Below are 17460 nucleotides of genomic sequence, written 5' to 3' on the forward strand. Positions count from 1 at the left end.
CTTGTCCCCAAATTTTGTGACATTTATATGGATAACGTCTAGACCTTTATACTGGCTTCTTATCAAGTAAACAATAATTCATTCCCCTTAGCCACTTCGTAATTGGGAGACCCTCCCTAAATACCAATGGCAGACAATATCAAGTTTAGCCAGCATGCAGCCCATGCTGACCAACACCTTAAGTGCACTTTCCAGAGTTTGTGAAAGATTGAGTCCCAATATCTTTATATCACTCTGCACATCCATATCACATGAATGAGTGATACTCGAGACTGCCCACAGCAGAAGCATTCATGACCACTGCTCTGATGTTCACAGCTGTTCCTGTATATATACTGTATATATATGTTACCTACTGGCAGTCACCAGGAGGTAGTTATAGTTATTACCGTGTTTCTATAGGAAAAGCATTTTTTGTTTTGCCAATAACTTTTGTGCAGTTTGATGAATGTTGATGACATTTTCAAAACTAGAATGCACCTGAGTTCAACTGCTGTATTGAAAGTTTCAGGGTGAATAGTGAAGTTGGGGCAGTGAAAAAGGGGATCTCAAAACATGTTTTCCTCATGCAATTTCCCATAAGGATTTTAGACACTACTTCAGCCCGAACCGCTGGATGGAATTATACCAAATTTGGCAAAAAGCTAGTTCTTGGTCCAGAAAGGGCCCTTTTCAGGGTTCGCTTGCACAGAGCTTGCACTGTGCTTGCAAAGTTAAATGTTACTAAAATAAATTCCCTAAAGCGACTTAGAACCCGCTCCTACTTCGCGTCTTACTTACCTGAACTTTCCGTTTGTTCATTCAAACATCGCTCCAATGTTGCTTGAATTTACCTACTGTTTGTTGGCTAGTAGATCATTTTCTGCCCTTCTGCTCTTCTGTTCTGTTTTTGCAGTCACTGGAGCATGCCCGGTTTCAGTGATTGGTTACTTGTTAGTGCTTGTACATGAAAAGATGAACTGAACGCAAGACGATTTGCACTGAAATTAGTGCAAACATGTTGGCCATCTAGCAATGGTGTATCAAGTGCAGATGCAAAGCAAGCTGCGAGTTGGCTCATTTTGTTGTGTTTTTCATTAATTAATAATTATATTTCTAATGAATAACAGTTGCAAATATTAAAATTATTTATGCTTGTTTCTTAAATTATCACTCACTCATTTTTAATGAAAAGTAATTTGTCTAATTGGGCAACGTTTTATTTGGAATTGGTATTCTCTCAGTGACTTATCAACATGCAGTCACAGGTGCAGTTATCTTGCAGGCACTAGGGTCATGATTTGAATGGTGCAGCAGTTGCAGGTGCAGTGGCACTGGAGGCACATGTTGTCAGAACCCCTCTAAGCACCAAACATTGCAATATTTTACTCCTAACAGGCATTTGCAAGTACAGTTATTGTGTGGGCACTGGGGTCATAATTTGAATGCTGCATCAGGTGCAGTGGCACCGGGCCAAAAAGTTGTCAGAAATCCTCTAAACACCAAGGCCCGAATTTAAGAAAAGTGGCGCTGCATCCAATGCGAGCCACTTTTCTTGTGCCCCTCAGCGTCCCCCTTACCGCCATCATGTGTGTGCCGTATTTAATATACAGCCACCATGGCGCAGGGTAGGGGCAACAGCATCCATTTTTTAAAATATTTTTGATATACTGTCCAGGATTAGCACCAAACTTTTTGTGCTGATCCTGCAGAGTACAAAGAGGCCCATTGAAAACAATGATATGCCCCCTTTTGATGCCTGCTCTGTGCAGGTGTTAAAAATAGCCACTAACACTGGCACAGTGGAATCTCTTAGATTCCACTGTGCCATTTTTGCAGTCCGCCTAATGGGGTAACGCCCCCCCCTGCATACATTATGCCTAGCACAGGTAAAATGTGGTGCAAAGGGTTACAAAGGGGCACTGTGCATGCATTGCGCCACTTTGTAAATATGGCGCTGCAAATTTGGCCTCATTGGGCCACATTAGCATCATAAAAAATGACACTAATGTGGTGCAAGAAAGTGTTAGGCCCTCTTAAATCAGGGACCAAATATTGCTATATTTTACTTCTAAACAGGCAGTCAAAAGTGCAGTTACCTTGCAGGCACAAGGGTCATGATTTTAGTGGTGCAGCAGGCGCAGTGACACTGAGGTCAAAAGCTCTAGGAACCTCTCTAAACATCAAGTATTGCTATATTTTACAACTAAGCAGGCAATCACAAGTGCAGTTACCTTGAGGCAATAGGGTCATGATTTGAATGGTGCAGCAAGTGCAGTGGGATCAGAGCCAAAAGTTGTCATAACTCCTCTAAGCACCAAATATTGCAATATTTTACTACTAAACAGGCAGTCACAAGTGCAGTTACCTTGCAGACACTGGGGAGAATATTTGAGTCATGCAGCAGGTGCAGTGACACCAGGGCCAAAAGCTCTAGGAACCCCTCTAAGAAGCAAATATTGATATATTTTACAATTAAACAGACACCCACAATTGTGGTTACCTTGCAGTTAAAATGGGCATGATTTGAATAGCACAGCAGGTGCACTGGCACTTTATTAACTACACACTACTATGCATACAATGCCATATTAAATAAGGTACAAATTATAAGTTTTGGAATCCTGGGATATTAATTCCACATATATAACAACATAAACAGCCTTTAAAAATGTATCAGATTTAAAACAAACATTATTATAACTTTTTCTAATATTTAGAATCGAGTTACTGAGATAGAATGCAAAAGAAAAAGCAAAGGCGAAACCTCTTGGCATTGCCATTGCTTGTTGTGATTTGGAGTAAATCAGTTCAGTAGTTGTGGAGTTATTAAAAAAGAAAAAGAAAAGTTATATATTGAGAGATGCAGATCCTCTGCGGATACAACAGATCTCATGCTGAGATCTGATTGGCTGCCAAGACTTCAACCAAGAAGTGTTGGCAGTCATTTTGGGACTTGGACTCAGCTGAGTCCCCCAAAAACGTTTTTGAAAAAGGAATGGCGCTAGGCAGCGGTAAGGCCTGATTAGCATCAAAATAAATGACGCTAAGCAGGTGAGGGAGGTGTAGGGGAAACAGGAGGTTGTGCCTCAAAGAATGGCGCTAGTCTGGTAAGAGTAAACAAAAAAGACTCTAACCTGACTAGCGTCATTTTTTGACACATAACCCCCATGGACATGACTCCTGTCTTAGTAAAGGCAGGAGTCATGCCCCCCTAGCCCAATGGCCATGCCCAGGGGACTTATGTCCCTTGGGCATGGCCAATGGGCACCGTGCCATGTAGGGGGGCCCAAGTTAGGCCCCCACATGGCACTTCAGAAAATAAATATTAGTACTTACCTCTACTTACCTAGGATGGGGTCCCCCATCCTCCGCTGTCCCTCTGGTGTGGGTGGGAGTGTCTCTGGGGCCTGGGGAGGGCACCTGTGGACTCATTCCATGGAGTTCTACCATGGAAATGAGCCCATGGGTCTCCTAATCCTGCCCTGACCCAGGCGTTAAATAATGGCACTAAGCAGGCTTAGCGCCATTATTTAGGCCTGCCTACCACCCGTGCACCATTTTTGCACGGGAGGATAAATAAGGCGCTAGGGGCTTAGAGTAACTTTTGCCCGGGAACACCTACCTCGCATCTCATTGATGCAAGGTGGGTTTTCACTGTAAAAAAAATGTCGCTATCTCCATAACTTTGGCGCTAGACGGGTCTAGCGCCAAAGTATAAATATGGAGTTAGGTTTGTGCTGGATTTGCGTCATTTTTTTTACTGCAAAAATTACGCAAATCCGGCGCAAACAGAGTATAAATATGCCCCTAAGTCACAATTGTTCTCACGTCTTGGAGCCCAGTCTCACTCATCAGGAGTAAATCTCACAATTTGAAGCAGTCTCCTTATTTAAATGTGAATTTCGTATCCGTATCTTCGAATACTATCTCACACAATGGATGTGAGACCCATACATTGGTGCTCAATCTTACTCATCGAGTGGTGTCTTACATCTTGGAGTAGTGGGTTTAACACTTATGTAGGTAACCATCTTTTAGTTATACAGGGGCATATTTATACTCCGATTGCGCTGAATTTGCGTCGTTTTTTTCGACACAAATTCGACGTAAAACTAACTCCATATTTATACTTTGGCGTTAGACGCGTCTATCGCCAAAGTTCATGGAGTTAGCGTCATTTTTTTGCGTGAACACCTTCCTCGCGTTAATGATATGCAAGGTAGGCGTTCCCGTCTTAAAAAATGACTCCGATGCTATTGCGTCGGATTTATACTCCCGGGCAAAAATGACGCCCGGGAGTGGGTGGGTCTAAAAAACCCGCATTTGCGCCGGATTTTAGCGCCTGGGTCAGGGCAGGCGTTAAGGGACCTGTGGGCTCAGAATGAGCCCAGAGGTGCCCTCCCCTGCCCCCAGGGACACGCCCTGCCACCCTTGCCCACCCCAGGAGGACACCCAAGGCTGGAGGGACCCACCCCATGGACATTAAGGTAAGTCCAGGTAGGTATTATTATTATTTTTTTATTTTTTTTGTGGCATAGGGGGGCCTGATTTGTGCCCCCCTACATGCCACTATGCCCAATGACCATGCCCAGGGGACAGAAGTCCCCTGGGCATGGCCATTGGGCAAGGGTGCATGACTCCTGTCTTTGCTAAGACAGGAGTCATTTCAATGGGGGATGGGCGTCGGAAAAAATTGGCGCAAATCGGGTTGTGGCGATTTTTTTGCCTCAGCCTGACTTGCACCATTTGTGGACGCCCATACGCCATTTTCCCCCTACGCCGGCGCTGCCTGGTGTACGTCGTTTTTTTTAACGCACACCAGACAGCGCCGGCGGCTAACGCCGGCTAACGTCATTCAATAAATACGGCGCCTGCATGGTGCTTCAGAATGGCGTTAGCCGGCGCTAATTTATTTGACGCAAAACTGCGTTGGAGCAGTTTTGCGTCAAAAAGTATAAATATGGGCCACAGTTTCATTTAATTACCTAGCGTATAACGGGATAAGAGGTCTTGGTTTGCTTATTGTGAACCAATTGCTAATTTTACTATGGTTGGTTAAAAAAGTCTAATACTGGTAATACCGAATACCCTCTCACACGGGCCATCCTACAACACTCGATTGTACTATACAGATTTAATTTTATAGCTCAGGTGTAGTTTATTCTTTTGGTGCTTACAACATGTGGCTGCATAACGTACGGGTGTAACTAACTATCCAATGTTTGTTTATTTGATTTGAGTACCCTCTCACACAGGTCCTTCTGTAACAATGATAAAATGTCGATATGTGATATTGAAGGCTACCTACATTTGTCTATTTGAGCTACAGAGAAAGGGTATGTGCCCAGTATCACAAAATGTAGGCATCTCGCGTGTTGCACAGTTGACATATTTTTGGGCTTGTGTTTGTAGACCCCACCAGGCGCAATGGAGTAGCAAATCAGTACAATAATAACTGATGTCACTTTCAACAGCTTTCATTTTGCGCCGGAAAATCGAAATTCCAAAATAATGACTTTGCCTTTAAAATGTACAATTCAGAACTATGGTCGATATTTAATGGAAGAATTAATAAAACAATTACCACAATGCCAAGACTCTAGCGTGGATATTCTCAAACCACTGTCAGAAGAGAACACTGTGAAGCGCTGGTGAGTCGAAGATATTGATTAAAATGTCCGTTATTTATTAAAATGCTTATTTATTAGTGATAACTTCAGGCCCAGCTGCTCCGCTATGGTGGAGGAGCGTCGCCCCCTGCCAGCAGCAGGAGCTACAAAATTAAAAATAAAAATGATAATAAACAGGGTTTATTATCGTTTTTATTTTTCAGGGGGGCTGGCCATGGGCGACGAGAGGGACAGAGGGGGCACTCCCCTTAGCTTGCATATATGTTTGGCCAGCCGTCTCGGGCCGGCCAAACATACATGCCCACTGAGGTCTGTCCAACCCTGGACTGTGTTGCCGCGTTGGACAGAGCAGGCAGAGGCTCCCACTGTGCCTCGGCGCGCCAAGTCAAGACACTCTGGTCAATCCTATCACTGCCCTTTTCTGAGAGCAGCATTAGGATTGGTCGCAGGGCAGGCTGGGAGCATGTGCCTGCAGCGAGTGGAGCGGGAGACAGAAGAGCTGCAAGGCAGCAGCAGAGGTACGTTTCTTTAAAAAAAAAATTATTTATGTTGTTGTGCTCCCCACTCTGCTGCTTTGCTCCTACAGGAGCCACCCCTGGATAACATGCTGGCCATGCCAGTAAATGCCCAGTAATCTCAACTAACTGGAAAGCGCCAAGCCTTATTTTGGGCAGGGCATGCATAAAATAAATTTAGCATGTCACAGATAATAACTAATAACACTGACCCTTTACACAGTGCGTCCCAGGGACCAAATCGCACCTTAGCACTTTCTTAATTGGTATTTCTTTTACAGAATTCAATGGTATCCTTCTGCTTCATTATGACATATTTAAAAGAAGCACTTTTTGTATATTTCTACAGTTAGTAGCTGTTTGGACATCTGTCTCGGGCTACCTGCTAATTAGTCTGCATCTTTGTTTTATTTTGTATGTCCTGTGGCCTCGTTGATGTACTTGTTTTATAGTCTCACATGAAGCTGCACATGCCCTGTCACCTGAGAAACATTTTGTTAACTAAAATTAATATGATCATGTGTGGTGTAACTGGTGCTCATGTAAAGCTCTCCAATGCCTTCAGGTCAACTTTGCACTATGTAAAACTAAAAAAGAAATAGAGGTTAATGAGGTTGCTGGGTGGGCATGCCGTATATGGCACAGCTGCAATAGTGACAGAGCAGGTCTGCAGTTGATGTGCCTGGACGATGAGAAGAGAGCAGACTGGCACAAGCTTGTGGGCATGCAAGAAGAGAGCTGGAAGGTGGATACTCATAGAGGCAAAAAAAACAGGACCGTGATGTGGTTCTTGTTTTCTGTTTCTCTCTTGGTCCTCCATAGTAGGCCCACTCATCTTTTTGAACCTTTAGTCTCAGAAAGGACCTAGGATCAGAATGCCTGTCTTGTTTCATTTCCCTGATTTAGTTTCTTAAACCCTCTCTTTGTCCATAACCGATTTACATTTCTTGCAGTAATGGTTGTACTGTCTCTGCTCCTGGGTGAGTCTCAGAGACACATTTATGTGTGGTGCGTAGGTTACCTTTGCTCATTCTGCTCTACTCTTCATTATTCTCTTATCAGCCCCATCTCCTATCTGAGATGTACCTAGGCCCATTCCTTGTGACCTCTCACTGAATCAAAGAAAAGCCTCTGAAGTGAATAGGGATGGCCTGATCCTCCACTCCCCAGTGTGTTTCCCACCCAGCTTACAGGAATGCAGCAGTATACAAGTCTGTCTGGGGGATCTCTCTACTCCCTCTCCATGATTCACCATGCAGGCTTGGTTTTCCCAATATGGATCCAGTTCCTTCCATGTATTGTACCATTCACAGGCACATGTACACCCAGTGCATATATACAGCATAGTACAGTATTTTCCATGTAGAGTGCCATTCAGAGGCACACATACATCCAGTACTGCCATTTAACATGCAAACGCTCCCTGTCACTGTATCTTCTATGTATGGTAGCACTCATAGGTACACAGACATCTAGCAAATGTATTTAACATGCATACATTGAACCATTCATGTATTATACCACTCACAGGCACACCTACAGCCAGCACATGCATTTACTCTGAACACACTGCACAGCACTGCATCCTTCAAGTACTGTGCCACTCACAGGCACATGTACATCCAGCATGTGCATGCAACAAGCTCACAGTGCTTAGTACTGCATTATCCCTACATTGCACCCTTTCCAGGCACACATCCACCCACCTGCAGATACACCACTTCTGCTCTGCGCATCAGTTCATATTAATATGATGTAGGCCAAGCATGTGTTAAGCAAACAGCAACAAAACTTTAAGATTGAGTTAGCCTCTAGACCCCACTTCAGTGACACTGGTTAAAAAGGACCTGTTCACTCCTACTGTACACTACACAGTATTCTATCACCACTACGCTAGTGTTGCTAAACTCCTGGTGAAGGCAGCAGCCTTCAACCACTATGAGAGTAACGCTTTAGGCACCCCTCCCTGTCCAACAAGACCACAATAGGTGAGACAGGCCAATGCCATGGTGCACATGCATGATCCGTGTTTGCCTATGACAACAAAAAATCAGTAACAGAGATCCAGATCAGCAGTACATTTGGGCACTTAGGGCAGCGGTGCACGTCTAGTATCATGAAGAGGAATTTTCTGCCCCATCATGGGTTTTGTCAAAAAGATCAGATCTTATCCATTCTGCCACTGTTATTCAATAGCTTTTGTGTTTCTTAGGACTTTGAGGGGATATCACAATCAATAATATCTAAGGCTGCTGATAGGTCAAGAGAGCCAAGAGGCAAAAATGTAATTGAACACAGAGATGCATAGGGTTATCCACAAGTCCAAGGATAGATTTCAGTGCTGTGACCAGGTTAGAACGTGTCTTCTAGATTATTGTTACAAGTGTTACACGTTTAGCTCATTGGCAAAATCTTTCACAGAATTTTGATAGGAAGTGGAGCCCTGTGTTGGGCTTAATATTATCAAAAGCATCAGGGTCTTCATTTGATTTCTTATAAAGGGAACAGAGATGGCATTGGAGTGATCTTTGTCTAGTGGAGGTGGAATGGTATATGAATGAAAGTTTGTTTGTTTCATATGGCTTTGTGTTAGTGATGGTCATTTATAGCACACCAAGAGTAGTAAGGTTAAATCATCTGCAGTTGGCCACTGATTTCTTCTTGGTGAAGCTTGAGGTCTTTTTGTCAGATGAGGGTAAAAATGTTATATTATCTTGTGTAATGTTCATGGTTTTGTAGATGTGGAGTCGGGTGTATTACTTTTCGATTCAGAGAAGAGAGATGAGTTGTCCTCTCAAGCTTGAGGTTGTATTAGCCAGGAGGATTCTCCGTTGTCATTTCAAACATGTTTTCGTTTCAATCTCAGAAAGTAGGAGTTTGCATGGTATACTATCCAGTTTTAGGATTTGTTGCTGGTATTCAGTTTCAGTTTAGATAAACAGAAGTAGGAGATTTTCTCCATATAATTTCAAGTTCTCTAATAGATTTCAGCACTTTTTTTCAGATCTTCATTTTTCCAGTTTTAAATTGGTTAGACTATCTGATTTTTGTGATGGTGGAGCTAGGTTGTTCATGATAGCTGGGATTACATTGTCAAATAGCTAGAAATGTTAGTCAGTCAGCTTTGTTAGTTATTCAGTAAGTAGGTCAAAATCATTGGGGACATTTTGTTGATGTTTCCAATATTGTTTGACTTTAGAACTTTGGTTTTAGGGTTGGCATGTAGAAGGAGAGTTTAAGTAAGAATTTTGGTATTCAGGCCACTTCACTTGAACAGACTTGAGATTTGAGAAAGTCCTTCCTAATAATGACCTGTGCCTTCACTGAAATGAACACCTGTTGTAGTATTTTAGATTGGCTATAAGAATAATTCAAGGTACTGTGGTAGTTTGGGGATAGCCCAACACCATTCTTTGACTGTGCAGAAAACCAACCCCAAGCTGGGTTAAGCAACTAGTTGACATGATTCTTGATAAGTGCAAAGATTTGAAATGTTTATTAGAACATAGGCCCTCATTACAACCCTGGTGGTAACTGCCGCCTACCGCCGTGCTGACGGCCGCCAACATACTGTGACCGCGGTGGTACTCCGCTACGGGTATTATGACCTACACAGAGAAATCCGCCACTATACAGACACCCACACAAGTCCGCCATAACAAAGGTAAGTGATAAACTGGCGATAGCAAAACCCACACCCTTACGCCAACAGGAACACGCCCACAGTCTCACGACCCACGAATGACTGCGGCGGTCTTTCAACTGCGGTAAACCATAGGCGGTACACACCGCCGCGCTCAAAATACACACACACTTACAAAACTACACCACATTGGACAATTCAAACTACACGCACCTGACACACATACACACACCACACCCACACCACTATAAAACACACACCCACATTACCCACAACCCTTTCACCAAAAAAAAAGATTGCGAACAGAGAGAGACACAAGGCAGGAGCACCCACTCAATCAGAGGCACAAAACACCATCACCCATACACCATCCACGCACCTCACACTACACACCCCAACACTTCACCCCACATACCCTCACACATACCACTCACACCACATCCATGGCACCACAAAGACACCCCAGGTTTTCAGTGGAGGACCTAAGGGTCATGGTGGAGGAAATCATCCGGGTAGAGCCACAGCTATTCGGATCACAGGTGCAGCAGAAGTCCATTGCTAGGAAGATGGAGCTATGGCGGAGAGTCGTGGGCAGGGTCAACACCGTGGGACAGCACTCCAGAACAAGGGATGGCATCAGGAAGAGGTGGAACGACCTACGGGGGAAGGTGCGTTCCGTCATTGCTAGACACCAGGTAGCTGTACAGAAGACTGGTGGTGGACCCCCACCTCCTCCCCCACAACTAACAACATGGGAGGAGGGAGTCTTGGCGATCATGCATCCTGAGGGCCTGGCAGGAGTAGCAGGAGGACTGGACTCTGGTAAGTCAAATCTTTACTACTATATACCCCACCCTACCTGCATGCCATCACAAATTCCTACCCCTACCCTCACCCCCTCACTCCACCACCTCACATTTACCCCACTATCACAACCCACCCACCCCAATACCAAGCCCTGCATGCAACACCTATGCATGGACACCCATCACAGACCTGCATGGACACCCATCACCACAGCATGCCCATCACAGAGATTCACCCAGCCCACAAAACCACCACGAACACAAGGCCAAGCTGACAGGGAAATCACAATCATACAGGGAAGCACACCCATGCACAAGATGGCACACGCAGATGCATCAACACTGCATTTGCATCCTCACAGGACCCCCACTCAACGTCACAGGACAGGAGGTGCCAGCTGGAACCAGTCCACCCCCTGGATCAGGATGACCAATCTGGCCCATCAGGGGCCTTTGGACAGTTGGTTCCCCTGCCACAGTCCCAAACCACCACAGAGCCTCCCCCCTCAGGAAACACCAGACCAGCATCCTCCCAGTGGGCCCATGCCACTGTCCCCAGGACATGTCAATCAGCAGTGTGTCCACCACTACAGGGATCTCAGGCAACCCCACAAACACAGGATGATCAAGGACCTGGGGTCAGTGGCAGTGGGCACACGGTTCAGGGGACAGAGGCACAGGACAACAGGGAAGATCAGAGGACTGGTGTGCGACAGGGTGAGGACAGGCCCAGGGAACCCACTCTCCACAAGGCACTCTCCAACATCCTGGGATCATACCACCATTCCCAGGAGACCATGGGCCAGATACTGGCCAAGCTGCAGGAGACCCAGCGGCTGCAGGAGGGACAGTACCTAGGAATCAGGGATGACCTAACAAACATCTACACCATCCTGGTCACCATTGCAGGGGTGCTGGCTGACATGGTCAAGACCATGAGGGAGGCAGTGGCACAACAATGGGCCCCTGACACTAGCCACACAGATGAACAGCCTTCCACCTCCGCTGGCGCTAGTGGACAGGAGTCACCGCCACAGGACCAACAGGCCACCAGCACCCCACCCCCTGCAGAAGGAGAACCACCCCACAAACGGTACCTGAGATCCAGGCAGAAGACAGAGAACATTGCCAAGACCCCCGCCAGGAAATAAGACTCTCCTGATTGTCACCCTTCTCTCCCACTATGTCACCCTGTCCACCTTGAACTGCCACTACTCCCCTTCCTATGCCCCCTTGGACAATGCATCTGTGATATAAAGAGACTGGACTCTAACTGGACCTTCCTCCACCATCACCCCTGCGCATTGCACATTCCCCTCTACTTATGAACACTGAAATTAACACCCTTGGATCAAATACAAGTATGGAGTCTGTCAATTGATTGCAACATGTATTAGGTTAACAAGCTGTAAACATTTCAATCCATATGTCCAGTTATATATACATTGGTATGACCTGTAGTGGGCAGCAGTAAACATAGCAGTGGCCAGAGTGGTGCACAGGGATCTGAAAATAGATATGGCAAAGAGTAAAGTCAGTGGCCAGAGACATAGGGTAAGAGGTTGTCTTGTACAGTGTCCAACATTTAACTGAAATGTAAATTGAACGTACAATGTCTTACCTGTGTGTCACTGGAAGTATCGCTGAATAATTTCGCTCCTGTTGTCAACATCTTCTTCCTCTGCCTCCTCTTCCTCACTGTCCACAGGCTCCACCGCTGCCACAAGACCATCTCCTGGCTCATCCTCCTGCAGAAAAGGCACCTGGCATCTCAAGGCCAGGTTGTGCAACATGCAACAGGCAACGATGATCTGGCACACCTTCTTGGTTGAGTAGTTCAGGGATCCACCAGTCAGATGGAGGCAGCGGAATCTGGCTTTCAGGAGGCCGAACATCCATTCTATAATCCTCCTTGTATGCCCATGTGCCTCATTGTAACGTTCCTCTGCCCTTTTCCTGGCATTCCTCACTGGGGTCAGTACCCATGAGAGGTTGGGGTAACCAGAGTCACCTGCAAATATCGAGGGATACCCGTTAGACACACATTCACCCTTAGGGACAACCCCATACCCATACACCAATATATACTGGGTGGGGACCATGGGCTCGCCTATTAGCTACATCCTTTGCCTCTGGAGTTGGCCCATCACATATGGGATGCTGCTATTCCTCAAGATACAGGCATCATGCACAGAGCCAGGGTATTTGGCATTCACATGGGAGATGTACTGATCTACCAAACACACCATCTGCACATTCATTGAGTGATAGCTTTTTCTATTCCTGAAAACTTGCTCATTTCTCCAGAAGGGGGACAAATGTGTACCATCAGTGGCACCTATGGTGTTGAGGATATGTCCCAGGGCATAAAAGTCAGCTTTCACTGTGGCCAAATCCTCCACCTGGGGGAAACAGGATGTAGCTGTGCATGTGTTTCAGCAGGGCTGACAACACTCTGGTCAACACGTTAGAGAACATTGGCTGAGACATCCCTGATGCCATGGCCAGTGTTGTTTGGAAGGAACCACTTGCCAGGAAATGGAGCACTGACAGGACTTGCACTAGAGGGGGGATACCAGTGGGCTGCGGGATGGCTGACATCAGGTCTGGCTCCAATTGGGCACACAGTTCCTGGATTGTAGGTAATGATAATGTGTCTGTCCTCCATTGTTGCAAGGTCCACCAGGGGTCTGTACACCGGAGGATGCTGCCATCTCATATGCAGCCTCAGCGGTAGGAGCCTATGGAAGAGAACGGTGAGAAGAGGATGACATTCCCACATCTATTGCACTAATGCTGTTTTTTTTACTTTACAGAAACAAAATGTGAATCTGAAAATCAGTTGCCGTGCCAATGTCTGCTGTGACGCAGTTAGGTGCCATGCCCTGTGGCCCCCCGAAGTGGCAGATGCCTGACTTGTGAGGAGTGACAAGTGGAAATGAGGTAATTGCGCTGGCTTGTGCGCCATCGCGGTAGGGGGTCAATGACCTCAACACAACTTTGCATTGGTTATCATTGGACCCTATGGGTTCCAGGAGCCAATGGCGATGTACGCCGGCAGTGATGGTATGCACTGCCGTGGACGTGACCGCCATTTTCTATCTATCCACTCACTTGCTACCTGGCCTTCAACAGGAGAGGACCTACACTGTAAGTGCTGCTGTGAGCTGTGTCTGAAAGCGACAATGGCTCGAGTGTCTGGGGAAAGGGCCCCTGCCTTCACTGGGGAGGAGTTGGAGAAACTGGTGGATGGGGTCCTACCCCAGTAAACGTTACTATATGGTCCTCCAGACAAACAGGTGACTACACTGTGAGCATGATGCATGGGCCATGAATGTCTAGAGTGCCGTGTGTGTAAGCCACATGTAGGGGGGTAGCTGAGGGGTGCTGGCCAGAGTGCAGCATGTAAGGTGGTCAAGTGTATGTGCGTCAGGGGATGGGTGGCAACTGGTGGGCAATGAGTGTGACAGTCCGGACGGGTGACTTATTCCCTTTTCTGCTGTATTTTCCCTGCAGGTCAACGCCCACCAGAAAAAGAGTATTTGGCGTGCCATCGCCAAGGAGGTGCGGACCCTGGGGGCCTTTAACAGGTGGAGCACCCACTGCCGCAAGAGGTGGGAGGACCTGCACCGCTGGGCAAAGAAGACGGCGGAGGCCCAGCTGGAACAGGTGCCTGTCGCACCATGACCCCCCTGATGTTCCACACCCTGGCGGTGGCTTATCCGGAGTTGGATAGGTGCTTGAAGGTATCACAGCAGCCACAAGGGGGTGAGTACTGAATCTGAATCCTGCTGTGCACGCATTAAGAGTTACCTGGGTGGGGGGTGAGGGCTATGGGTGCCCGATGCGCGGGTGAAGATGGCAGGGTAGGTCCCTTGTTGGGCAGGCTCTGAGGCACACCTACACCAACGGTTTTAGTGGGTATCTACTACTGGGCAGGGTCCTCTGGGTTTCTGGAGTGCAGCTGATGGTATTAGGCATTGTACTCCATGGGCTGGTGACTATCTTAGGAACTGGTTGGGCATGGCCTAGTGCATAGGGCTGCTCCCTGTGTGTTGTGTACACCAACGGTAGTGGTGTTGCTGGCATTGACCAAGTGTATCCTCTGTCTCTTCCCCACCCTTTTTGTTTTGTCACCCTGTCCTTATGTGCATTAGCATCATCTGCCAGAGGAGCAGATGCACCGGCAACGGAGGGAGCTGCATCCCACATGGGCCTGGAGGCCGAATCCACAGAGGGTGAGGGAACCAGTGGGACAAAGGGGGAGGGGAGCACCACGACGGGGACAGGAGGGAAGACCACAGACAGAGACTCCTCCTCCGATGGAAGCTCCCTGGCGGTGGCGGACACCTCTGTGCCCATCCCAACAACAGGTACAGCCGCCACCTCCCTACCAGCACCACCCTCCCAGCAGCCCCTCAGCGTGTTTCCCGTGCCTGCTCACCCCGGAGGGTGGGCATCTCCATCACCTCAGGCCCTGCACAAGTCAGCACTGCTGCCCTCAGTGAGGAGGCTATTGACCTCCTGCGATCCCTCACTGTTGGGCAGTCAACCGTTCTGAATACCAACCAGGGTGTCGAGAGGCATTTGCAACAAATAAATGCATACCTGGAGGGCACTCACTCAGGCGTGGCAGCCCAACAGAGAGCATTTCAGGCTCTGGCCTCAGCACTGATGGCAGCCATTGTCCCTGTGTCTAGCCTCCCCCCTCCAACTTCCTCTACCCAGTCCCAATCCCCTCAACCCCAACCTATCGGAAGCACACCTTCAGACCAGCATGCACACAAGAAAACACACAGGAGTGGTTCTGGCAAACACAAGCACCACACATCATCCCACAGGCAATCACACAAGCACCATCCCCATGCAGACACACCAACATCCACTGCCTCTGCTGTGTCCCCCTCCTCCTCCTCGTCCACCTGAGGAAATTCGATTTTTAATACGATCGTATCGACCCGTCATTTTGTGGCCCGCCGCCATTTTATGTTGCCTTCATTCAGGCAGCACAGCGAGCGAAGTCCATTCTGCCTTTTCTGCTTATTCTGCAACATGGTGTTCAAAACAGTCTTATGCCTCTATCTTTACAAGACTGGTATTAAGGTCTGACCGAGTACACTAATCCCTGTCTGGTTTTCTAATCCTTGTTTCAACTATCTGTAGGCTCACACTATTCTCCGCCGATCTTATCTTATCGTCTGGCCTTCGCTGTCCTTTGCTAGTATTCTCTCATTTCACAACTGTCCTCCAAACGCACACAAACTTATCGCACCACATGCAACTTCGTTGTGGATCGGTTAATGAATTAGTTCAAGGGAGGGGTGACAAACACAGCTGGAGGGGAGGCAGCCTTAAGTCACTTGATACTTTGTTCTGTCTTGTTTTCCGACATTTCTATTGACTCTGTTCTATCTTTACATCATTCTTACTGGCTCCTTTCTATGTGTTCTGGGAGTGTATGTAGTTAATGAATGTTTTTATACGGTATATAAGATTGTGCGCCACAAAGTAAAGTGGCAGTCTCCTGAGAACATACCTTGTGTACTTCTTGGACAACTGTACTAGCTGCAGCTAATAAAATCTGATCTTTTACGCCTGACAGAGTGTCCTGTGTCTCTGTTAGTTGAGGCAGGTGAATCCAAGGAGATTTCAGGCGTACCCTGCGCCGCCAGGCCCATAAGGTTCTGGTTCTTCAACTGGCGCCCAACGTGGGGCGGCTTCAGCGGTACCGGTTCTGCCTGAAGGTCGTGAGGAACCCCGCAAGAAAATTCTGGAGGAATCGCGAGCCACGTCAAGCGACCCCTGTATGTCGAAGTGGTCCGAAGGTCTTTTTCAGCGCGGTTACTCCTTCCTGACGGCTACTGACGACTGCTGCCCTGACTGCCGCCCTGCCTTGGCCCTTTCTTTGATGATGTATGGTAAAGCGAGACGATAGACGGGCCTCTGTTGGTGTAAGAAGACATCCTTAGTTAAGTATTTGGTGGGTCGCGCCCACAAATTTTGGTCTTTGTTTTGTCCTTAGGTCCTTAGATTTGGCCATTGCAGTGGCCAAAGCCGAGGGGTAAGTGCATTTGTGCTGTGTAAACTGAAAGTTTTACCCCCTTGATGTTTGTGAACAGCCAGTAAAAATCGTGAGATGTCTGGTCTGACTAAGTTTGGAAAACTTTGTTGCTTTGGTTGTAATAGGGACTCCCAGCTTGAGGACTCCTGTCCGATTCCTTCGGTTGGAACTCCCACATATGAGCTCTATTCTAAACATGGTGTTGGTCCTATTGCCTTTAATAAGACATGGACCCGATATACAAAGAAAGATGGTGTTTTAAAATGGCCAGAAAATGGTAGTTTCGAAACTGATGTGCTAGATAATTTAGAAGCAACGTTATTTAAAAGAAAAGCCCGGCCGGCAATGTTTGACTCTTTTCGCCTTTGGCGTAAGGAAGCCAAACAGAGAGAAATTAAACAAGCGAAACGAGATAGGAAAACACAGGGAATGACGATTATACAGGCTGCTCAGCAATTCAAAGATGATGAAATAGATAATGCAATGGAAATTTCAGACAGACAGCATCGAATGGCAATAGATAAATGCTATCCGACGTTGCCTATCTCTTCCCTTGATAAGAGAAAAGATTTTGAGGAAGATTCCTTAATGTCCCACTTATTGAAATTGCCTCCGCCCTATGTACAAGGTGCTAATGTACCCCCGATGTTACAGCCTGTTCAGCCGCCAGTTGTGCTTCCGCCTGCTCCAGCTTTTCCACATTTGCCTCCTCAAGTATTGCCTATGCCAGCTTTGCCTTTAACTCCTTTGCCTTCTGCTCCTTTGGCAATTCCTAATGCTCCTTTAGTTAATTCACCTAATACCTTGTCCCCTATCCTTATGT

The sequence above is a fragment of the Pleurodeles waltl genome, chromosome 3_1 (assembly GCF_031143425.1).
Source record: "Pleurodeles waltl isolate 20211129_DDA chromosome 3_1, aPleWal1.hap1.20221129, whole genome shotgun sequence".
Lineage (NCBI taxonomy): Eukaryota > Metazoa > Chordata > Amphibia > Caudata > Salamandridae > Pleurodeles > Pleurodeles waltl.